This window comes from Miscanthus floridulus, chromosome 1 (genome assembly GCF_019320115.1).
Source record: "Miscanthus floridulus cultivar M001 chromosome 1, ASM1932011v1, whole genome shotgun sequence".
Classification (NCBI taxonomy): domain Eukaryota; kingdom Viridiplantae; phylum Streptophyta; class Magnoliopsida; order Poales; family Poaceae; genus Miscanthus; species Miscanthus floridulus.
Window position 1 is genome coordinate 147,975,844 of NC_089580.1, and position 25,666 is coordinate 148,001,509.

At 42.6% G+C, this 25,666-nt stretch overlaps 2 pseudogenes; one reads left to right on the forward strand and one right to left on the reverse strand.

Annotated features, from left to right (window-relative positions):
* The first annotated feature begins 3,665 nt into the window (after nucleotides 1-3,665).
* LOC136497405 (trimethyltridecatetraene synthase-like) lies at nucleotides 3,666-13,627 on the forward strand (annotated as a pseudogene).
* A 1,857-nt stretch (nucleotides 13,628-15,484) lies between these two features.
* On the reverse strand, nucleotides 15,485-17,189 carry LOC136497415 (uncharacterized; annotated as a pseudogene).
* Between the last annotated feature and the right edge of the window lie 8,477 nt (nucleotides 17,190-25,666).

Consider the following 25,666-nt stretch of genomic DNA (forward strand, 5'->3'; position numbering starts at 1 on the left):
TACCAACACATAGCAAAATCTATATTAAAAAATCAAAGCGACTTATAGTTTAGAATGGAGGGTGTAGAATGTAGATATAATAATTGTTTTTATATGTTTTATTTTATGAGGAGTCATATTGTACCTTCATCGCTGTTGATGTCGGATTGGATCCCGAATCACACACCAACAAGAGCTAGCATACCCTAGGTTGCAATCAACCTATCACACATAGCAAACAACTCTGGGATCGACCAAACCGATCTAGAGATCGACTAGATCAATCTAGAGCCCATCCTTCGCTGCAAAAGCCTAGGAACGCCTCCCGAGAGGACCCGTCAGGTTGGAGCCTCTAGCAATACCGATCAATGTGTTTACATACAAGGAATCAGATAGGTAGCACACAAGACACATGAATTATACTGGTTGAGGTACGTGGTACCCTACATCCAGTTTGAGGTGTATCTCTCTGTATTCGTATGCTTGGTTATAGGGGTTGCTGATTGTAGTTATGCGATAGAATGTAAAGAATTGAATCCTGACCGGAGGGTCCTTACCCCTCCTTATATATCCTAGGGGGTAGGGTTATAGTAGATCTGGTCTGTTAACAGATGTGTTTCCTAGTTTGTTACATGCAAAGCATAACAGGGTGATTCGATCCTATCTCGTAGATATTAGGATGCCGGCTTTGTACACTTGATAACTTGATCTTCACATCTGCTGATGTGGCCGGTGCACATGAGCCTCATTCCTCATTGTCTTCGGCCCAGTAACCAGGCATGGGCTGAAATACAAGAGGTGAGGTACCTCGGTCCCATATATCCGACAAGATGCAAAAAAAAATTAAGTGTTGGATCCTTCAATCGGTCGTGATCCTCTGATATATATAGAGGGGTGGTTTTATCCCAGTAGAAAACAAGTTCTAACCATAATCTTCACATTTCCTACGCGAAAATAGATCTAAAAACCAATTTGGAAAGTAATCGGTTCGGACTTAACAGGAAAACCGGCTTATGCGGCCCCAAGCTGGCTTTGTCGTGTCAGGCCAGCTGGGGCGCTCGGTTGAGCAGCTGTAGCAGACCCGGCTTAGCCGAATTCCAAGCCGGCTAAGCCGGTTTCGTCGAGGCCTGAGAGGGTGGCCAGCCGATGCAACAGGGGAGCCGGCTTAGCCGGGTCCTGAGCCAGCTAAGCCGGTTTTGTCGAGGGCCAGCCAGAAGGCCGTGGCGCGGTGCAGGAGAGCCGACTTGGCCGACTGGGCGAGCCAGCTGAGCCGGTGACGGGACCACCGTTCTTCCTCTTTTCTTCTTCGGAGTTCGATGCAACGATCCAAAATCATTAGGAATTGCGCATATGTATTCAATTAGTCCAAGAAGTCATAGTGACTTATTTATTGAGATAGAGAAGACGGTATGGATGGCAACGGACACAGTACCCGCGGGTAGAGGGTTTACAAACCTGCACCCGCGCTCGCGACCCCTCACGGGCACGAAATTGAACCTGCACCCATCACCCGCGGGCACACCCGTGCCCGCCAGCCAGATCACGATTTCACAGTTCACAATCACAACCTATACAGATCACAGATCCAATGCACAACAGCACAAGTTCATAAACAACAATTCACAAATAACAGTTCACAGCAGCAGGCCCACATGTCAGGCGGATTTGCGGGTACGGGTAAGGCATTTTCATACCCGTAAATTTTTTACCCGCGGACATAAAATCAAACCCGTACCCGTGCCCATCAGTACAAAATGGTACCCGTATCCTCACCCTAACGGGTTTTTACCCGCGGGCACATGGATAATTTGTACCCGTTGCCATCCATAGAAGGCGGCCACCAAAGAATGTTTCAAGATTATTTGGAGGCCACCAATCCGAAATATAGGCACCAAAATAACCTCATGCAAGCGCAGCATCAGAAATTATAGAGGGGAGAGTGTTCTAAAATATAAATTATTAGGAGGGAGGCAAAATCAATTTTTTTAGATTTCATAGCAAATGGTATGTATACATAAGAAAAATCATCTATCGTAGAGGGTGTTTGGTCCCAGCTTGCTCCTGACCTCTTATTTCTTAAAAAATCAATTAAACCTTAAATCGTTACTACTATCATATCAGCACATGCCTCTATATGGCCTAGTAACTTATATAAATCTTTGCATAGTAAATATTAATATTTTAGATGGTTATATATTGTAATTTTGTACCTAATGTACCTAGGTTGCTATACTAATAAATTAATTTATATTTTTGGAGTGTTTTACTTGAATGGCCAAGAGTTATTATTATTTTCAATGTTTTTTTTCTCAGTGCCCCAGCCTCCGAGGGCTTTCTAGTCTAATTCAAGCAACCCCTAAGGCCCTAAGGCCATGTTCGGTTATCATGGATCTCCTCTATGGAACAAATACCAGCCGGATTGCTTCTCAAATTTATATAAGTTTTCATCGTCTGAAATTATTCCTGAGAGAATCCAGACTAACCGAACAGGGCCCAAAAATAGATAAATCTCCAACCAAGAACCGCGACCAACATTTTCCAATCACATAAACCGCCGCCCATTAATTATTAACCCTTGGGAAACCGTACCCTCAGCTACGGAGAAAATTCTAAAGAAGGCTGAAAACTGTCAGCCAGAGCAAAGAACCCTCGGACAAAGTTGAGATTAAAAATCCGTGGCCACTTTATTTATATGTACTCTATATTCCAAAATAGTTGACACTTTTTTTGTAAGTTCCAACTATTTTGATACAGAATGAATATATATAGTTTAAAGAAGGTATATTCCAAATTATGTACAGAATGAATATATATAGATTAACAGGTTGTCACAGTGACTCGAAATCTGCAGTCGGCTCAGCCGCTCAGGGCTTCCGAGCGAGAGTAGCCAGTAGGGTACCTGCAGCTCGGTGGTGACGGGGTACACGTCCATTTCAACGTGGTTCTTGCTGACAGAGACAAGCAGCGTACCACTCGATCCGTTCTCGCACTTCCGAGTGCCCCCGACCAAAGTGACGCTACTATGTGCACTGAGACTGAGCTGGCGAATGCGAGGGAATTGTATTGTATGGTGAGGAGAGGACAAGTTTTCAAAACATGTGAACAATTATATATGAACATGTGAAAAATTATATCTCTGTCCTTCCTATTCCTCCACTTCATTGTTTATACTGCCTTTGTATTTAGGCGATACAGCTCTTACCGGCTCTTACAGGCTCCAGCTTCTCTGACACACGACTGTTCATTCATTATTCACTGGAGCTCTTTTTCTCTCCTCTCCGTCCTTCTCACAGAGCCGGTGGAGTCAAATTTTTTTCTCCCCTGTCTCTGTCAGCTGTGTGAGAGAAGGAGAGATGAGAGAAAAAAAGAGCTACTGCGAACAATGCGTGAAGAGTAAGTGTGTCAGAGAAACTAGAACCGGTAGGAGCTCTACCAAATGGGACCTTAGCATATCGCACGTGCTCCATCTCCAACCATGTGCTCACAAAGGACGCCACGTTCAGGTTCAGCTGTGGGTCTCCGTCCAGCATCAGCTAGTGCCCGTCCATGAAACGATGATCACCAATGGTGCTCTGGCCACCATTAGTACAGTACCCGTCCCGTTCCGTCCCGTCCCTATAAATTGTGGAAACTGCACTTGGGACCGCGGTGCGCCCGTTCTTGTATCCACACAAGAGAAGAAAAGAATAGGCACATCCCAGCTACGTACGTTCTTGTATGCACACAAGAGAAGAAAAGAATAGGCACGTCCCAGCTACGTACGTGTTCTTTACTACGTTCCGATGGAGACGGAACTACTCTCTTTCCTGGGCGGCGTCGTGCTCGCCGCCGCTCTTCTCGTCGTCACCGCCCTCCGCCGCAAGCGCAGCTCCAGCTCCACCCGCGAGTACAGGCTCCCACACGGTCCTCGCCCGTGGCCGGTGATCGGCAACCTCAACCTAATCGGCACGCTCCCGCACCTCTCCATCCACGCGCTCTCGGCGCGGTACAGCCCGTTCATGTCCCTCCACTTCCGCTCCGTCCCCGGCGGCGGCGGCTCGTCCGTGGACGCGGCCAGGTTCTTCCTCAGGACCAACGATGCTGTTGGCAATAGATCGTCAATCACAAGCGTGTACACACGGTGGCTAAGCCTAGACACAAGATCACGCTAGATCATAGATGAAATCGGATGAACATGAGATGAACACACACGGCAACCGCCAGGGTGACGGTGCCCCTTTTCACCTTCTATTAAACAGAGTACAAACACAGATACAAGTGTTCCAAAGCTCTGACTCACACTTCTAACTCCCTGCTACTTATACCAGTAGCTAATGAGCACACTTACAACACGCAAATTCAAATTACATACTGATACATGTTGGCTAAAACAAACTGTCAGACACAGACACATGTCGTGGGCGCGGCCACCCCGCTCCACCCTGTCCAGTAACTGTTCCCGCCAATGTCGTAGTTCAAATTATGTTGCAGCTTCTCCCTAACCGGTTACACCACAGCACGTCTACCACCTGGGAACACATCATGCTTACACTAACATTCTCCCCCTTAAGCTTGATGTGGACTCAGTTCACGAACTCCCAACAAATGCCTCATCACTGCTAGCTTCACTGCAGCCAATGGCTTGGTCAGGGCATCTGCTTTCTGTTCATTGGTACAGACTCTCTTCACCAAGATCTGTCCACGCTCAACACATTCACGAATGAAATGATACTTAATATCAATGTGCTTGCTACGGCCATGAAAAACTGGGTTCTTCATCAAGGCAATAGCAGAATTGTTATCCACAAACAATGTCACCTTCATTGGCTTCTTTGTAGTCAACTCTCCCAGCAGTGTTCTCAGCCATAAAGCTTGCTTTGCTGCCTCTGTTGCTGCCATGAATTCAGCCTCACACGATGACAAAGCTACTGTCTTTTCTTTGTGGGAATTCCAAGTAACTAGACCCTCATTCAGATAGAATGACATGCCTCCAGTGCTTCTTCTTCCAACCAGATCTCCTCCCACATCACTGTCAGAGTACCCCACCAGTACTTCTTCTGACTTGGTCTGAGTATACACCAACCCAAACTCCAAGGTACCTTTGAGATACCTTATTATCTGCTTGACTGCATTTCTATGCTTCAGAGTTGGCTTTTCCATGAACCTACTAGCTATGCCAACAAAGTAAGAGAGGTCAGGTCTTGTGTGCAGCAAGTACCTCAAACAACCAACAATTCTCCTATATTCAGTAGCATCCACTCTCTCACCCTGCTTATCTGCATCAAGTTTGACTCCAGGATCCATTGGGACTTTGGTTGGGTTGCAATCTGCCATCCCAAACTGTGACAAAATCTTCTTTGCATAGCTGCTCTGTCTAATTGTGATGTGATCCTCAAGTTGCTCCACCTCAATCCCAAGATAAAATGACAATAAACCCAAGTCACTTATCTCAAACTGTGAGGTCATCTGCTTCTTGAATCTGTCTATCTCTGAAACATCTTCACCAGTCACAATTAGATCATCGACATATACACCAAGTATCACTGCATTCTTCCCAATTCCCCTTTTGTAAACAGCAGGTTCACTAGCACATTTACTGAAACCCAGCATCTTCAATGACTTGTCAAGCTTAACATTCCAGGCTCTTGGAGCCTGTCTGAGCCCATACAATGCCTTGCTCAATTTGAGAACCATTTTCTCCTTGCCTTTCTCAACATAACCTTCAGGCTGTGCAACACACACTTCCTCTTCCAATTCTCCATTTAGAAATGTTGTTTTCACATCAAAGGTGATGAACTTGCCATCCTCTATTTGCTGCCAATGCTAGAATTATTCTGATAGTATCCAATCTTGCAACTAGAGTAAACACTTCATCAAAGTCTACACCTTGCTGCTGCACATAGCCCTTTGCTACCAGCCTAGCCTTATGTTTCACAACTTCACCATCTGCATTTTTCTTGAGCTTAAATACCCATTTCAGCCCAATTGTTTTCTGCCCAGGTGGCAAAGTGGCAAGTTCCCATGTTCCATTTTTGCAGATTGATTGCATCTCACTGTCCATAGCCTGAACCCAATTTGGATCATCAACTGCTTCACTGAAACATGATGGTTCCTCCATAACTGTGAGCAATGCAGCTACCTCCACTGCATCTCCCTGCTCATCTGAGCCTACATCTTCCTAATCATCTTCTTCTGGTTCAAGAGTTACTACATGAGAGTGTTGATACACCTCATTCATGCTTCTGAACCTCTTTGGTGTTTCATCATAATCATCACTGTCCATGGCCTCCATCATTTCCTGATCCCAGCCTAAACTCTGAACTGACTGCTGTGGTGACTCTGTCTGCATCCCTGTTGTCGGATTTTGAACAGATTCTAAATTACCTTCAGTATCTGCTGACTCCATGCCTCCCTCTACAACTGAATGCTGTCCACCACTGTCTTCTGCACTCTGATCAGCTGGATGATCATCTTGAGCTCCTGCATTATCTCCAATCTCAACACCAGCATTTTTCTGAGAGTACCACTATCCACTCTCCATCTCAACTGAAAAACCTTCAGTATCTATAGCATCCCAGTCCCACATCACTGTCTCTTCAAAAACTACATCCCTACTAACCACAATTCTGTTGGTTTGAGGATTAAACATCCTGTGAGCCTTGCTGCCTTCCTCTATGCCAAAGTATACCATTGTCACACTCCTATCATCCAATTTCTTCAAGTGTGGCATTGCTGATCTGACATGACCCTTGCACCCAAATATCCTCAAGTGCCCTAGATGTGGTCTCTTGCCATTCCATGCCTCATATGGTGTCCTGTACCCCATAGCCTTTGTTGGTAACCTATTCAGCAAGTAGACAGAATATCTCACTGCCTCTGCCCAAAACCTGCCAGGTACCTTCATGCTCTTCATCAAAGCCCTTGTCATCTCCATAACTATTCTATTCTTTCTCTCCACTACACCATTCTGCTGAGGTGTATATGGAGCTGTGAATTGCCTTGTGATGCCTGACTCATCACAAATTCCTTGGAACACACCATTCAGAAACTCACCTCCTCTATCAAATCTCAATACCTTGATGTTGTTCCCACAGTTATTCTCAACCTGAGCTTTGAACTTTGCAAAGGCTAACACTGCCTCATCCTTGGATTTCAGCATATACACAGTACACCACCTAGTGCAGTCATCAACAACCAACATGAAGTATTTGTTCCCACTTAGTGTGGAAGGTGTGATAGGACCACACAAGTCCACATGAACTAGCTCAAGTGGCTCATCTGCCCTCCAATGTGTTGAATGAGGAAAAGGTGTCCTAGTTTGTTTTGCAACCAAATAGGACTGACAAACTTGATTAGGTTTCTGAATCAGTGGAATACCCCCTGCCATTTCCTTATCTGCTAGCTATTTCAGAGAATTAAAATTGACATGCCCCAATCTCCCATGCCACAACCATCCCTGATCTCCCAAACTTGTCAACAAACAAGTAGGTTCAACAGTATTGAGCTCTATCTTATACAGCCTATTTGCAGTTCTCTGAACACACATGATCAACCTAGGTGGATTTTTCTCAGAAACAGTAATCTCATCATCATCCATCACGACTCTATGACCAATTTCAGTTAACTGCCCAAGACTTATCAGATTTGCTCTAAGCTTTGGTATGAAATAAACATTTCTTAGCACCCACTGATCCCTAGTTTTACCCTGAAACACAATGGACCCTATCCCCTGAATTTTAACTACAGAACCATCACCAAAACGCACCTTACCAGTGAATGATGGATCAATCTCCTTGAACTTGTTCCTGTCTCTAGTCATGTGGTTACTGGCACCGTTGTCGAGGTACCAGATCTCTCTAGTGGGCTCTCCATTGTCGGTGAAGTGAAGCTCCGGCTGCATTGGGCCACCACTCAGACACTGCTTCTTCTGAATCTTCTGTGGTGAGAATTATAGTGGATCAGACAATTCCAACTCCGCGTACAGCACTGATGGCTCCATCTCTGCCCTTGCATGATGCGCCTCCTCTTCCTTCTTCTGTCCCGAACAGCGATTAGCATAATGCCCATAGTCATGGCATTTGAAGCACTTGATGTGACTCTTGTCACATTTCTCTGTGCCTTCTCTCCCTGCATCACCGCGCCCACCGTGGCCATTGTGGCCGCCTCCATAGCCACGGCCTCTTCCTCGACCGCCACTGCTCTAGGATCTCCCACCACCAGAGCTCTCGCCACCCGACTTCTTCTGCCTCGCCTCCCACTCTGCTTGAGTGAGGAGAGCCTGTCCATTCTCAGAGCGCACACCACCAGCTCCCCGCCTGGTGCGCTCCTCAAATGTTCTGAGCCGGCCAATGGCTTCATCAAACGCCAAGGTCTTCAAATCACAGAATTGCTCGATCCCAGCCATGATTTGGATGAATTGATCGGGCACAGTGTCAAGCAACTTCTTCACCATGGCTGAATCCTCCAACGATCCTCCAAGATTGTTGTATCTGACTGACATCGCCGTCAATCTTCCGGCAAACTCATCGATGGATTCTTCTTCCTTCATCCTGAGAGCATCAAACTCTGCCTTCAAGGTCTGCAGCCGCGCATCTCTGACACGCTCTGCCCCCACAAACCTTGCCTTCAACGAGTCCCAAACTTCCTTCCCTGTCTTCTTGGCAACTTGCATCAACAGCTCATCGGTCAGGCACTGGAACAGGTGCGCCCGCACCTTCTTGTCCTTCCCCGCCGCCGCCTCCGTCAGTGCTCTCGTCGAACTGCCCTCCGGTGGTTCCACAACCTCCCACCAACCCTGCTCCTCCATGATCGTCTGCACCCGGATACTCCAGCTGGTGAAGTTCGTCGCCGTCAGCGTCGGGAACACCTGCCGGTACCCGCCGCCGTCGCCGCTCCCACGACCTCCATCAGCAACCGTCAAGGACATGGATGAACTCTCGGTGGAAATGCTTAGTGATTGCGGCTCTGATACCAAATGTTGGCAATAGATCATCAATCACAAGCGTGTACACACGGTGGCTAAGCCTAGACACAAGATCACGCTAGATCAGAGATGAAATCGGATGAACATGAGATGAACACACACGGCAACCACCAGGGTGACGGTGCCTCTTTTCACCTTCTATTAAATAGAGTACAAACACAGATACAAGTGTTCCAAAGCTCTGACTCACACTTCTAACTCACTGCTACTTATACCAGTAGCTAATGAGCACACTTACAACACGCAAATTCAAATTACACACTGATACATGTTGGCTAAAACAAACTGTCAGACACAGACACATGTCGTGGGCGCGGCCACCCCGCTCCACCCTGTCCAGTAACTATTCCCGCCAACGCCGTAGTTCAAATTATGCTGCAGCTTCTCCCTAACCAGTTACACCACAGCGTGTCTACCACCTGGGAACACATCATGCTTACACTAACTCCTTCATCGACCGCCCCAAGATGGCGTCCGGGAAGCACACCGCCTACGACTACTCCGACATCGTCTGGTCGCCCTACGGCGCGTACTGGCGCCAGGCGCGCAAGCTGTGGAAGGCCCATCTCTTCAGCGACCGGCACCTCAGGTCGCAGGAGCACGTCCGCAGCGAGGAGCTGCGCGTGCTCCTGCGCCACCTGCGCTCCTTGTCCGCCGCGGGAGTCGTCGCGCTCAAGGAGCACCTGCTCATGCTGAGCCTTAACGTGATCTCACGCATGGCGCTGGGCGGCAAGTACGTCGGCGAGGGCACCGCAGGCTCGCCGATCTCGCCGGCTGAGTTCAGGTGGATAGTCGACGAACTGTTTCTCCTCAACGGCGTGTGGTGGACGAGCACAGCCAGCGATGTCGGCGGGAGGGCGACAAGTTCGTCGCCGTAGACATGGTGGACCTGCTGCTGGAGCTCGCCGACGACTCGAGGTCCCCATCAAACGGGATGGCGTCAAGGGATTCGCTCTGGTAAGACTGGAGCCGTGGAGGCTTACTAATAATTCACACCTTCGATACTAGATTAATTAAACTTAATATAACAAGCGACACGTGAGGATTGTTATTCGTTCACAACATCACTCAAAATTCTAAAAGCAAAATAACAAAGGACCAAACTATGTGTAATAACTGATAGTTATCCGTCACATGGCAAATAAAACATAACTAGCACATATGCATGTACGTTGCAATAAAAGAAAAAAATATCAATCTTTAACATGTGAAATGAGAATGAGAATGTTACCTACACGTACTCCTCTCCGTCTCAAAGTAAATGCTCATTTAATATTTTGAAAAGTCAACTATGTTTAAGTTGACTATGTTTATAGAAAATAATATCAATATTTATATCTTTAAATGAGTTTATTATGAAAATATGGCGTAATAAAACAAACGATATTTATTTGGTGTTATAAATATTACTATATATATATATGTATATATACATATATATATATACATATATACATATATATATATATATATATATATATATATGGTTGAACTTGAGACTGTTAAACTTCTTGAAATATGATAAAACCACTTATTTTGGGATGGTGGGGAGTGTCTATTTATTTTGTTCTATTTCTATATAAATTTAAAATCTATAATTTATTTTTTATGATAACCCTGCATCCTTTACATAAGTTAATATTAACAATAATATGACAATGACATATTCAATTTATGTCAAAACGAAATACAACCTTAATATAGTTTTTATTATGTTATAATCAACAAAAATATTTACTCGTAAACATATCATAACATTTTCATACTATCTATGTGTTAATGAGCTAGATATCGAGTTCCATGACTTCTTTTGAGGACACATAATTCTAATATATAAATATGGTTAAACTTGGTAATGAGTTAGTTGGTTAGTTGCCATCTTGTGAAGATTCGTCTGTCTATTGATGATTATGATGAAGACATCTCTCGATTTCCACATAGCAATGCCCATCAAGCATTGCACTGGTAGACGTGTATAACATGAGGATATATTTATATTTATTAAATTGGATGACAAATTGCTCGAGATTTGGGTCCATGGTTTGATTAGTTGGAGGCAGATGGAGGGTTTATGAGTAATAAGTTTCATTCCTAATTAAAATTATATCAACAACCTAATGATAAAAATGTTTGTTTATTATGGAGGATAAGGGTTCAAAAATCCATAATACTACATTTATTGTTTATTTTTCATCTTATAAGAAAAAAATGGGCGACAAAGAAAGCATAAATAAAACAAAAAAAGTCATGGAAAGGAACGTGGGGAAAAGGGAAACGAAGAAAATGAAAAACAAACTCTAAAAAGGATACGGACAGGAACGTTTTCCCCAGAAAAGTCATAGTTCCATCCGACGAGAGAAAAATAGGCATGGGCAAACTTCCTGAGTGGGTGGCCTAGCCACTCGATGATTGGGCTGGAAGAAAATTTAGAGGCAAAATTTTTAGCTCTTTAATATTAGGTATAGATAAATTGAGTTTGTAGAGTCATTCTAGTTCGATAAGATGGTTTATGTAGGTCATGAGATGCCATTGTGATATTTGCAACTCAACGAAATTGTAAATCTCATTTTGCGATCCCTAGTCAACATGATAGATACTTTCACTACCGGTTAGTACGATTTTTACAACACCACTAACAACTATGAAACCAAAATACTGCATAAAAAAACTATGAAACCAAAATAACAAAGGACCACACTATGTGTAATAACTAATAGTTATTCGTCACATGGTAAACGAACACAATAAATTTCAAAATGATGGTTTATTTAGGTCATGGGTGGCATTGTGATATTTCCAACTCAAAGAAATTGCAAATTTCTGTTTGCAACCCCTAGTCAACCATGATAGATACATTCACTACCAGTTAGTACCATGTTCGCAACATCACTAACAATTCTGAAAGCAAAATAACAAAGGACCACACTATGTGTAATAAACCAATAGTTATTCATCACATGGTAAATAAACACAAAAAATCAAGTTGCGTAGGGGGGTTCTAGTTTGAAAAGATGGTTCTATTTAGGTCATGGGATGGCATTGCTATATTTCCGGCTCGTAGAAATTGCAAAGTTCTTTTTGCAACCCCTAGTCAACATGATAGATACATTCACTATCGGTCAGTACGATGTTCACAACATCACTAACAATCTGAAAGCAAAATAACGATAGACCACACTATGTGTAATAAACCAATAGATATTCATCACATGGTAAATAAACACAAAAAATCGAGTTGTGTAGGGCAGTTCTAGTTTGAAAAGATGGTTCTATTTAGGTCATGGGGTGACATTGTGATATATCCGGCTCAAAGACATTGTAAATTTCTTTAGTTTTGTATGAAAAAGTTTATGTGGATATTATATAGATTGGTACGGCCAATTTGTTGAAAGATAGATATTTATTAAAAATCTAATTTGATCTCTAGAAGATCAAAATAAATTTATTTTAAACTAAAAAATGAAACTTGCTACAGTTTTCTTTTAGAAATATTATCCATCAACTGATGCTCTATTTAGAGTTATTTGGATCTTATTCTGTTCTGAATAAATGATAGCCCGACTACAAGCAATAAAACAACAGAAACAGAAAGAAACAAGTTCCAAATAACTTGTATAAAGATCATAAACAATTAGATAAATTTTTCTAGAAAAAATAATACACTAGTTGCATACTTTTCTAATTTAGAAAATAAATTATATATAAATTTTAAGAGATCAAACCGTCGTATATGAAACAGAGACCAAACATGTGGCCAATTTCGACAGTTAGAAGGTGCCTGTTATCTATTGGCATTGTAGTTGGGTTGAGAATCAGACTTGTGTATAACTTGAAGGTTAAAAGAGATAATATACTTTGCCCTTTTTTATTTTTTATAAAAAATAAAGATCCTCTAATGTGATGAGTACGCGTGCAGGACCTCATCGCTGGCGGCACGGACTCCTCAGCGGTGACAATCGAATGGGCCATGTCGGAGCTCCTGCGGAAGCCTGAGGTCCTCGCCAAGGCCACCGAGGAGCTGGACAGCGTCATCGGCCATGGCCGTCTTGTCACCGAGCAGGACATTCCGAACCTGCCGTACCTGGAGGCCATCGTGAAGGAGACCATGCGCCTGCACCCCGTGACGCCGCTGCTGGCGCCGCGGCTGTCTCGCGAGGACGCGTCCACGGGCAGCGGCTACGACATCCCGGCGGGCACGCTCGTGTTCGTCAACGTCTGGGCCATCGGCCGCGACCCCGCCGTGTGGGGCGACGACGCGGAGGTGTTCCGCCCGGAGAGGTTCGTCGGCAGCGGCGTGGACGTGAAGGGGCAGGACCTGGAGCTGCTCCCGTTCGGGTCCGGCCGCCGGATGTGCCCGGGTTACGTCCTCGGGCTGAAGATGGTGCAGGTGACCCTGGCGAACCTGCTGCACGCCTTCGCGTGGCGGCTGCCGGATGGCGTGGCGGCGGAGAAGCTGAGCATGCAGGAGAAGTTCGGACTCGCCGTTCCCCGCTTGGTCCCTCCCGAGGCCGTCGCCGTGCCCAGGCTGCCTGCACACCTCTACGCCGGGCCCTGATTCCGTGATGGATGTCTGCCGTTGTGCACTCGTGCTTGTAGGGAAGCTAGACCAAACTAACGAGGGGTATGTTTATCTTGTAGGTGAAAGTTGAAGAAGGCGCCAGTCGCTTTCTAGACGCTAACCTCTAGCCTAGGTCAGTCTAGGCATTTCAAATCGTTTTTCTATGCGTTTTACTAATTTAGCACATTATATATATATATATATATATATATATATATATATATATATATATATATATATATATATATATATATATATATATATATATATATATATATATATAACTACTGTCCTGTAGCTGGCTATAAAATAACTTATTCTGTAGCCACTTTTAGTTACGATAATTACTATGTTAATTTACAAGATTATAGTAACTTCATACTAAATGGTTTACTATAACATTATGGTAAATATCTCCATGTGTTATAGTAACCCAACTATCGTAAATATGTATTGACATTATCGTAAATTAGTATATAAAATTATCGTAAATGGAGGTGGCTACGGAATAACTTATTTTATAGCTGGCTACTGAATATACTCTCCCTATATATATAACTACTATATATATATATATATATATATATATATATATATATATATATATATATATATATATATATATATATATATTAGCTACAAAATAAGTTATTCTATAGCCACCTCCATTTAGGGCCTGTTTGGAATAGAGGAATAAAAAATGTAGGAATGGTAGAAAATATAGGAATATGAAAGGAATGTGGTGGTAAAACAGAGGAATGGAAAAACATAGGAAATTTATATGAATGAGCGTTTGGAATGCAGGAATGAGGTAGTAGAAGAATCTCATTATATTTGGACTAATGATGTGCTTGTTTTGCTAAACTTGGTAGCTTGAGATTAGGTTTGGTAGGTCATTAACTCAAGAATGGAGCACTGAAACGTAGATCGTAGATCAAAGTTCTGGAGTTGGTGCATGGCGAGAACACAAGCGACGTGAATAGATAAAAAATGTTTCCTCGGCTCTTGTGTCTTGTCCTTTTCCTCATTGATGCATGGCAATAGTGTTCGGTAGCTTAGGCAGATGCATATCATGTCACAGGAAAATTTCCAATGGCCTAGACCGGATGTTTTCTTTCCTTCAAAATGCATGGGTGAAGGAAACTTTCCATAGGAAAGGATTGCTCAAATCATGTGTTCCAAACACATGAACAGTACATAAAATAGAGGAATCTTGATTCCTGTACTTTTCTTTTGAAAATCCTACAATCCAAACATGGCATTAATGTCAATACATATTTATGATAGTTGGGTTACTATAACACATGGGATATTTACCATAATATTATAGTAAACCACTTAGTAAGGAGTTACTATAATCTCATAAATTAACATAGTAATTATCGTAACTCAAAGTGTCTACAGAATAAGTTATTTTATAGCCAGTTATAGGGTAGTAGTTCTATATATATATATATATATATATATATATATATATATATATATATATATATATATATATATATATATATATATATATGCTGAGTAAATTAGTTAAATAGAAGCATAGAGTAGCTGAATATAGTATATAAAAGAGAGGACAGTAGGCATGCCTTAGTTGCTTACTGGCTTAAACTCAATAATCAATAGACAGCTTGTTCCTAGTTCCTACAGCAAGGATTGACAGCTTGTAAATACTCAATAGACAGCAAGCAGTTCATCAAAAAATAGAAAATAGCAAGTAGACACTTATCTGAATGATTTCAGCCATCTCCCATCCATGAACAGACGATGTCAACAGCCGGTAATTACAAATTTTGAAGCACAAACAAGTGGGCAGGACAGCAATATAATTGCACAACACAATTCATAAATAAAGGTCTTGTTCAGAGAGCACATAGTTCTCACAAAAGAAGAAAAACACAGTCACACAGCAGCGGTTCATAGGTTTAAGACATACATAAATGTATCATAAAAGATAAACCATGACATGATAAAAAGACCCCACTACCATATCATCTTTCTTCTTCAATAGGGTTCCACATAATTATCCTTATCTTCATCAAACTCTTCTTCTTCGGACTCAAATTCTTCTCTTTCATAAAGTTGTCTCACTCTTTCACTTCTACGCAGCTCAAGTTGTTCTTCCTCTCCCACTGCATCTCCAATAACAGACCAAGGTATCCATGTACCTTCCATCTCCTCTTGCTCATCACTATAGACAACTAATGTACAGTCATCTCTATTTTCATGCAGAAAATCTTGAGCTTCAGTTGTATCATTAGATAAGAGAACATCACTAATCTTCTTTGACTTGATCTTTTCTTTCTTATTAATCAGCTCGGAGTTGAATTGAATATAGCCCAATTTGTTGAGGCGGGTTGTAGTAAGCCTATTTCTCTTCTTATTGTGTATCTATAAATTAAAAATAAGAGCATTTTCAGGTCTACAATTTAATTGAAATGCTGCTGAAATATTGACACTAGATAGGTACTAACCCCTTCAAACCCGCTCCAATTTCTTTCACAACCAGAAGAGCTTGATGTCAAAGATAGGATCCTTGTAGCCATCTTCTGTAAAGCTGATGTTTCAGTTCCATACAGCCACCACCATGATGCTGAAATAAATGAAAACACCTCTATTAGTTAGTAGTTACAACAAATTTATTGTTAGATGAAAACAACAAACAATCATGTAATAACAAGTACCTCTACCTGGGTTGTAATCAAAGTTTTCAAAAGTCCTTGCAAGCTTCTTGTTAAATGGTCCTTCTCTATTCTAAAACTTGTTCAGTTCAATGTTGGCAGCCTGATCATGCTTATCCTCATCATGATAATAAAAAATCTCCACACAACTAATAAATCCTTTTGTTATTGTGGACTCATCAAAGATTGATGGGTTAGCATAACTATAGTGTGGATTCAGCAAATAAGTTGTCAAATGCAATGGAGAATCAAGTCTTCCTTTTATCTTCTTGTCAATAACATCAATTATCTCCTTGAAACGGGACTCTTTATTGACAAAGGCCTCCTTGATCTCTCTCTTTGCCTTTAGTAGTTCTCCATAAATGAAACCCATGGATGGCTTCACATCGCCATCAACCAAATAGAGAACTTTGACCAATGACTCAAAAACAGTTAATGTTAGCTTGACATCCTTCCAAAAGGTTGGATTCAATATAATTGATGTGGCATCTTTTCCTTTCTTTGATTTCACATCCTTCAATGAGTCCCACCTACTATGAACCACCATCTTTCTTAGCTGGTCCTTCTTCTCTTGTATACTGTTCAAAGTGAGAAAGGTTGAAGAAAACCTAGTCACTCCTGGCCTTATTATCTCTTTCCCCTCTGTGAAGTATCTCATGCATTCCAATGTTCTTGTGTGCCCATAGACAAATATGGTGAATGCCTTTGCTTGGTCAATCACCTTCTTGAACTGAGCCATGTTGCCAATTCCTTGAAGCATCAAGTTGATTGTGTGAGTTGCACAAGAGGTCTAAAATATCTGTGGTCTCTTCTGAAGCAATAGCTTCTTTGCTCCTATGTTGTTAGAGGCATTGTCTGTCACTACTTGCACCACATTATCTGGACCAATGTCTTCAATTGCTTTGTCCACAAGTTCAAAGATTACTTCACTTGTGTGTAACACATCTGACATCTCTTTTGAGCTGATAAAATTGGTTCCATCAGCACAATTAGTGCATAGGTTCATTATGCTTCTCCTCTTCCTAGCTGACCAAGCATCAGTCATAATAGAGCACCCATTCTTCATCTTCTCGGCTTCACATTTTTGCAGCAAACTCTTGGTTCTTGTATATTCTTCTTCTAGCAATCTCTCTCGTAGATCATACTGAGTTGGAGGTTCAAGTCCTGCCCCAAATTGTCCAATTGCTTCACACATTTGCTTGAACTCATCATTGTCACATGCATTGAATGGTATTGCTGCCAATGTTACAAAAAAGAAGGTTAATTAGTGTTCAGTATAGCCATAATAACATCTAATGCATTCTGAAATATAAACATAGAATAGGAAATTACCATGTGTATAGACCCATCTTGCAATATATTTATGCACCTCATGTGCTCTTTCTTTCCAAAGTTCCTTATTCAGCTTCTGTTGAGTCAAAGATTTAGATTTGGTTGCTTTAGGATCAATAGCACGTGTCCATTTGTCAATGGGTCCTAATTTGTGAGGCTCGGAACTTCTAATCCAAGTGACTTCCTCTGACTCTCCACCTCCAACCCGAGAAACATTCACTTCCTCTCTAAGTTCTAGCTCACGAACAGTCTTCTCCTCCCTCTTTCTTTTTGCATCATTTAGTGCTTTCTTGCACTTCTCTTTAGCCTCTAGAGCCTCAGGTGTTCTGGCCTTGCATTCTTTCCTTCATGGGCCACATGCTGCTTCAACCGATAAATCCCTCCTTGCATCACCTTGTCACAGAGTTTGCACTTCATCTTGTCCTTGTTGGCAGGATCAACAAGAACCCCATATTCCCATCTGACATCATCCGAATTCCTTTTTAGGACATTCGCTTCCTTAGTTTTAGTTTCTGGTGCAGGTAAAGCTTATGTTGTTGACATCCTACATTCAAGTCAGTGAGCATACATTCACGGATCATAGTTCAGTGAACATTCAAGCAATACCAATACATACATGTAGCAAATCAGCTAAAACATAAAGTCACATCCTACATTCAGGCATTCGGAGTAACATCCAGGCATTCATGCATTCAGAGTAGGCATTTAGAGCAAAACACGATTAACAATAGAGGAGAGGAGCAGATCACAAATTCAGGCAACTAACACTCTAACATTCAAGCAATCATAGATTCACATAACAGAATACTTCAGTAGTATTGCTGACAGCAGGGGAGAGGAGCAGGGGAGGGGAGCTTCGAGCAGGGGAGGGGAGCAGCCAGTGGGGGAGGGGAGAGGAGTAGGGGAGGGGAGCAGCCGGCGGGGGAGGGGAGAGGAGCAGGGGAGGGGAGCAGCTAGCCGATGGTGATGACCTTCCAGGTGGGACCGTGGGAAGGGTGCGTCGGTGGGGACGAACTTCTACGTGGGGACGAGCACGACCGACGGGAACTGCGGGGAGGAGCAAGGCCGGCAGGGAGGAGCAAGGGTGGTGGGAGGAGTGCCTCAGGCGGGGAGGGGAAATGGTAGGTGGGAAATCGCATGTCGCTCTTATCCTTCCGCACGCTCGCAAATTCTAGGCGGGAAATCTTCTCACGATCGCGCCCGCTCGCCCGCGGTGTGGCAATTTTGTGTGCGTCAGCCTCTGCGTCGCCTCCTCACCGCCTAATCGTGCCTGGTGCCGCCTAGCGCCTACAGGTCCGCCTACCCCCATAGGTCAGGCGGGAACCTGTCGACTAGCGACTAATTGTGCCTAGGCTGAGCCAAGGCGTCGCCTTTTTTAACATTATGTAGGTGCATACATCTGTCTCATAATAATTAGTATTACATTATATGAGAAAATTTTAGCTATAATAATAACTGTTTTCATATTTTTATAAGCGTCACACTATGCCATCGCCTCTGATCGTGTTCTCCTTTATTGTACCACCTCAAGCGTGATGCAAACTACATCATGTCCCATTTCATGTCTCTTTGCGTGTGTTTGGTTCTAGGACAAAACAGGATAGGTTGAACCTGACCTAGTTTTTTTGTGTTGGGTTGGACCCGTCTCATGTTTGGTTGAGAAGGTTGGGTTCATTCTGTTTTTTTGTTTGGTTTGGTGTGTTTGTAGGAGTGGGTTGAGATACTGACTTGTGGAGTCCATATGTCAAGCAACCTCTCACTCCCCTTCTTCTACCATGGGCTCAATTAACTTGCGTAGCTCGGCTTGGCCACGCACTGCTCGGCCGCCCATCCTGCCCCTCGCGTGCTGGCTCAGCACAACTCGAGCCCACCCAATGTCGCCTGAAAACATCTAGGCCCCTAGTTAGGTTTTGGTGATTAATGACAATATGTGATTACTATGACTAACGTGTGTTTTGCAAAGGCAATTAAGTTAGGTCATGGTAATAGAGATTGATTGGGCTATCATGGTGGTCATGCCCCTACGATGGAAATTGTTTTGGTTTTCAAAGGATGGACGACAAGGTTAAGGATGGACTAGTTCTAAGTGTCGTTTGGTGTTGAAGAGAGACTTAGAGTAGTTTAGGACTTTGTTTTTCCTTTGGTCGTACTATTAAGGGGGGTATGGACGGGTAGCTTGACCTAGGTGAGTCTAGTGGGTTAGGTGTGGTGCACACTTGCTAAACCTAACACTAGGTAGCTCCTAAAAAGCTCTTAGATCCATTGGAGCAAACTTCATTCACGTACATTCGAAAGTTGAAAGTGAATGGAGGGTCAAATACTGACTGGACGTTGGATTCGGTGTGACCAGACGCTGGCGCAAAGTCCAGTCAGTTCATTTGATCCAGGTGAAGTCGTCTGGAAGTGACCGGACGTTCAGACGTGAAGTGACCGGACGCTGAGGGCCAGCGTCCGGTCGACTCCAGTAAGGTTCCAAAGAGGGAAAATCACGACCAGACGCGTCCGGTCACCATTTGATCACTAGAATTCAGGGTGGACGGACCGACACGTCCGGTCAACATGACCAGAGCATCCGGTCACCCCGCAGAGGCACATAACGGTTCATTTTTCAGCCCATGTTATAAATACTTCCTCCTTTCGTGTGTGGGGGTACTTTTACTCATTTCAACAGCTGAAAAATGCTTTTGAGAGTGCTAAGAAGAGCAAGGTCCTAGTAAGGTGATTGAGATTTGAGAATTCCAAAGAGAGCCCTCATTAGTGAGATCAAGAGTAGCAAAGTGTGCTTCCACCCTTCTTATTAGGCTTGTTGTGGTCAAGTGAGAGTTCGTGCTTGTTACTCTTGGTGATCGCCATCACCTAGATGGCTTGGTGGTGATTGGGAGCTTGGTGATCATCCGGCGGAGCTTGTGGATGACCCAACTCAAGTTGTGAGCGGTTGTGGGTGATTCACCGCGATGGAGTGTCAAAGAATTAACCCGTAGAGAGCCCTTGATCCTTGCACGGATCAAGGGAGAGCTATACCCTTGCGCGGGTGCTCCAACGAGGACTAGTGGGGAGTGATGACTCTCCGAAACCTCGGCAAAACATCACCACGTTCCTCCTTCTCTCTTTACTTTGAGCATTTACTTTGAGTATTTACTTTGAGCAATTCAATACTTGTCTTTATATTCATAGAATTGTCATGCTAGAGTAGGATTGGAACTTAGGTTGTAAGACTTTTTGTGCGGTAGAACATTAGAAACACTTTCTAGGCACACGGGGTTAATTGGGCTAACCGTTGGATATAATTATTGCAAAGAAACTTAGAATTAGCCCAATTCACCCTCCTCTTGGGCATCTTGATCTTTTCAATTGGCATCGAAGCCTCATGCTCACGTATTTAGGCTTAACCGCCTAGAGAAAGATGTCTCACGGAGATGGACCTTCTCCTATCTTTGAGGGGGGTGATTTTCTATATTGGAAAATTCGTATGGAGACGTACTTAGAAGCTCTAGATGTTGGAATACTTAGAGCCACCTCACAAGGCTTCCCAAAACCTCAGGATGCTACTAACCTACAAGGCGGTGAGGTGAATTATGAGAAATAGAATGCAAAGGCTCGAAACACCATCTTTAGAGGCCTTTGCAAATATGTGTTTAACCGGGTGAGGAATCACAAAGACGCCCATGCACTATGGTCGGATGTTTGTGCGCTCCATGAGGGAATGAAGAGTGAGCATGAGGAATGCTATCATCTTGTCATGAAAAAGCTTAACTCCTTTGAGATGCTTCCTAAAGAATGTGCTAATGAAATGTATTCACGCTTGAATATTTTTGTAGAGGAAGTCAATAGGCTTGGACTCACTTAAATGCAACCATCTGATGTTGTAAGAAAGATCTTGAGTGTCCTCCCCATTGACAAATATGGGTATATTATGACCGTGCTTCATCAAGGTGATCTTTCCACTGCTACACCGACACAAATCTTGGGAAAGATCAATGCTCATGAGATATACATGCACATCACACCTCAAGATGGCTCATCCTCTACAAAGAAGAAAGAAAAGGACTTAGCACTCAAAGCTAACCAAGAGAAGGGCAAAGCAAGACTTGAGTATGAGAGCTCAAGTGATGATGAAGTTGATGATGCAAGTCTTGCTCTCATGGTGAGAAAAACCGCCAAGATGCTAAAGAAGCTCAACAAGAGTGGCATCAAGTTCAATGGCAAGAAGAAGAAGTTCTTCACTAGCTATAGAAGGAATCAAGTCTCTGAGATGGATTGTTACAATTGTGGAGAACTTGGTCATCTAGCATACCAATGCACCAAGCCCAAGAAAGACAAGTTCAAGAACAAGTACAAGGGCAAGAAAGATGACTCAAGTAATGAAGAAGATGATGAGAAGAAGAAAAACAAGCCATACAAGAGAGATGGCAAGAAGAAAGACTTCCACAAGAAGAAGAAGAGTGGAAAGGCATACATCATCGGTGATTGGCTTATGGACATTGATTCATCCAGTGGCTCATCCGATGATGATAGTGACAACGAGAAGGTGACCGTAATTGTTATTGACTCTTCATCATCTTCACCGCCATCACCGCCATCATCCTCTACACACCTATGCCTTATGGCCAAGGGTGAACGCAAGGTATCAAATGATGATGATAGTAGTGGTGATGAATATGCTAGTAATGATGATAGCGATAGTGATGATGATGAATATGAATCACCTTCTTATGATGATCTTGCTAGATTGCTAAAACAATACACTAAGATCATTATAAAGACTAGAGCTAAGAATGAAAAGCTAGAAGCTAAGAATGATTCACTTTTAGCAAAATGTGATATGGTAGAAAAGGCTAGTATTGAGCTTAGAGAAGCAAATGATGCTATATCATCCAAACTCAAGGAGCTCAAATCTTCTAAGAAAGAGCTTAGAGATAAACATGATAAACTTGAGAGGATACACAATAAGATCATCACTAGCCATAACAAGCTAAAACAAGAATATACAACTCTAAAGATTAATCATGATAATCTTGTTATTGCTCAAGAATTCTTATTTAATGAGCCACATGATGCTGCTAACGATGTTGTTAAGATTGATATAGCTACATCATGTGATGATTTGATCATTGAGATCATTGAGCAAAGTTCTAGTAGCAAGGGCAAGCAAGTGGTTGAGGCCGATGATTATGATGAGTTTGTCAAGCTCAAGAATGACAATGAAAAGCTCAAGAAAGATCTTGAAGAGATCAAAAGCCACAACACTAGTGTGCAAAAAACTCTTGATCGTGATGATGACTTGATCCTTGAGAATGAGAAGCTCAAAGAAGAGAACAAGAAGCTCAAGGAAGAGAAAAACAATGATGCTCTCAAGGAAGAAAACAAGAAGCTCAAATTAGAGAAAGAGCATCTCAAGATTGGATTGAGCAAGTTCACAAGAGGCAAGTATCTACAAAGTGAGCTACTTATGAACACCGTCATGAAGATGGATAGAAGTGGCATTGGGTATTTAGCAAACCAAGAGAAGAAGGGTCAAGCTCAACAACAACACAAGTCAAAGCCAAAGCCAAAGAGATGTTTTGAGTGTGGACAAGAAGGTCACTTTGCCCATGAGTGCCAAACTCCACCACCACAACCCTTGCCCAAGCATGCTAGACCTTTTGCCTTCAATGCTCATTATATTCTTAGAAAGGATTCTAGTGGAAAAATGAAAGTCATGTTCTTAGGACCTCCTAACAAGAATAGGCCTAAGAAAATTTGGGTTGCAAAGTCACTTGTTGAGAAGGTGAAGGGCCCTCAACAAGTTTGGGTTCCTAAAGCTTGATCTCTTATGTGTAGGTGAACTACAAGACCGGTGGAAGTCATTGGGTTATTGATAATGGTTGCACACAACATATGACCGGTGGTCCTCGTATGTTCACCTCACTAGATGAAGAAGTAGATGGACAAGAAAGAATTACATTTGGAGATAATTCAAAGGGCAAGGTTAAAGGATTGGGCAAAGTGGCATTATCAAATGATCATTCTATCTTAAATGTATTATATGTTGCTTCATTGAGCTTCAACTTGCTATCCGTTAGACAATTGTGTGATCTTGACTTCCAATGCTTGTTCACCAAGAAGGAAGTTGTTGTATCTAAGTAGGATGATGATCAAGTGATATTCAAATGATTTAGATACAACAATCTATATCTAGTGGATTTCACCTCCAAAGATGCAAATTTGAAGACTCGCCTATTCACCAAAATAACACTTGGGTGGCTATGGCATAGAAGACTTGCTTATGTTGGGATGAGCTCACCCAAGAAGCTAATGAAGAATTGTTTGGTGAGAGGGTTGAAGGATGTGAAGTTTGAGAAGGACAAGCTTTATAGTGCATGCCAAGCCGGCAAGCAAATTGCAAATACTCATCCAACCAAAGCTTTCATGTCAACCATAAGAGTGCCAGAACTCCTTCATATGGATTTATTTGGACCAACAACATACAAGAGTTTGGGAGGAAATCTTTATTGTCTTGTGATTGTTGATGACTATTCAAGATACACTTGGGTATTCTTCCTTCATAACAAATCCGAAGTTGCATCTTGCTTCAAGAAGTTTGCCAAGAGAGCACAAAATGAATTTGAAGTGAAACTCAAGAAGATTAGAAGTGACAATGGGAAGAAATTTGACAACACAAACATAGAAGCCTATTGTGATGAAGTTGGAATCAAGCATGAGGTCTCCGCAACATATACTCCTTAACAAAATGGTGTACTTGAGAGAAAGAACTGGACATTGATCACTCTTGCAAGAATAATGCTAGATGAGTACAACACCCCCGAAGCTCTATGGGCGGAAGCTATCAACACCGCATGCTATGCATCCAACCACCTATTTCTTCAAAAGTTCCTTGATAAGACACCTTATGAGTTGCTTAATGGAAAGAAGCCGGACGTCTCTTTCTTTAGGGTGTTTGGTTGCAAATGTTACATCTACAAGAAGCGGCAACACCTAGGGAAGTTTCAAAGATGTTGTGATATTGGTTTTCTTGTTGGTTACTCATCAAAGTCCAAAGCATATAGAGTATTTAATCATGCCACCGGCTTGGTTGAAGAAACATATGATGTGGAATTTGATGAATCTAACGGCTCTCAAGGAGCACATGAAAATCTTGATGATGTAGGTGATGAACCATTGAGGGAGGCTATGAAGAACATTTCAGTTGGAGACATCAAGCCTAAAGATGATAAAGATGATGTACATGTGATTGATCCACCTTCTTCATCAAGTGTGCCACAAGATTGTGATAAAGATGGGAGAGTAGAAAATGAAGATATTCATGTCTCCCATGATCAAATGGTGGTACAAGCATAAGATGTTGATGCTCCACAACCTCCTCCTCAAGTGGTCAATAGAAGAAATACACCTCTACTACAAGATCATCCATAAGATCTCATCATAGGGAGTCCATCAAAGGGTGTAATGACTCGCTCACAAAAACTTACTTCATTTATTGCTCATCACTCTTTTGCCTCTTGCTATGAACCTACCAAGGTAGAAGAAGCTCTTTAAGATCCGGATTGGATAAATGCCATGCATGAAGAGTTGAGCAACTTCACCCGCAATGAAGTTTGGACTCTTGAAGAGCAGCCAAAAGGTGCAAGAGTCATTGGAACAAAGTGGGTGTTCCGCAACAAGCAAGATGATCAAGGCGTAGTTGTGAGGAACAAGGCAAGACTAGTTACAAAGGGGTTCTCTCAAGTTGAAGGATTGGATTTTGGAGAGACCTTTGCACTGGTTGTAAGACTAGAAGCCATTCATATCCTCCTTGCATATACATCACATCATGAAATGAAATTATATTAAATGGATGTGAAAAGTGCATTTTTAAATGACTTTATTAATGAACTAGTCTATGTTGATCAACCTCCCGGGTTTGAAGACCCAAGATATCTTAATCATGTTTATAGGTTGTCCAAGGCATTATATGGGCTTAAGCAAGCTCCAAGAGCTTGGTATGAGCGCCTTCGGGACTTCCTCATTGAGAAGGGCTTCACCATTGGGAAGGTCGACACCATACTATTCACCAAGAAGCTTGATGGGCACATCTTCATTTGTCAAGTGTATGTTGATGATATCATCTTTGGATTAACAAATGAAGATTCTTGCAAAGAGTTTGGTGAATTG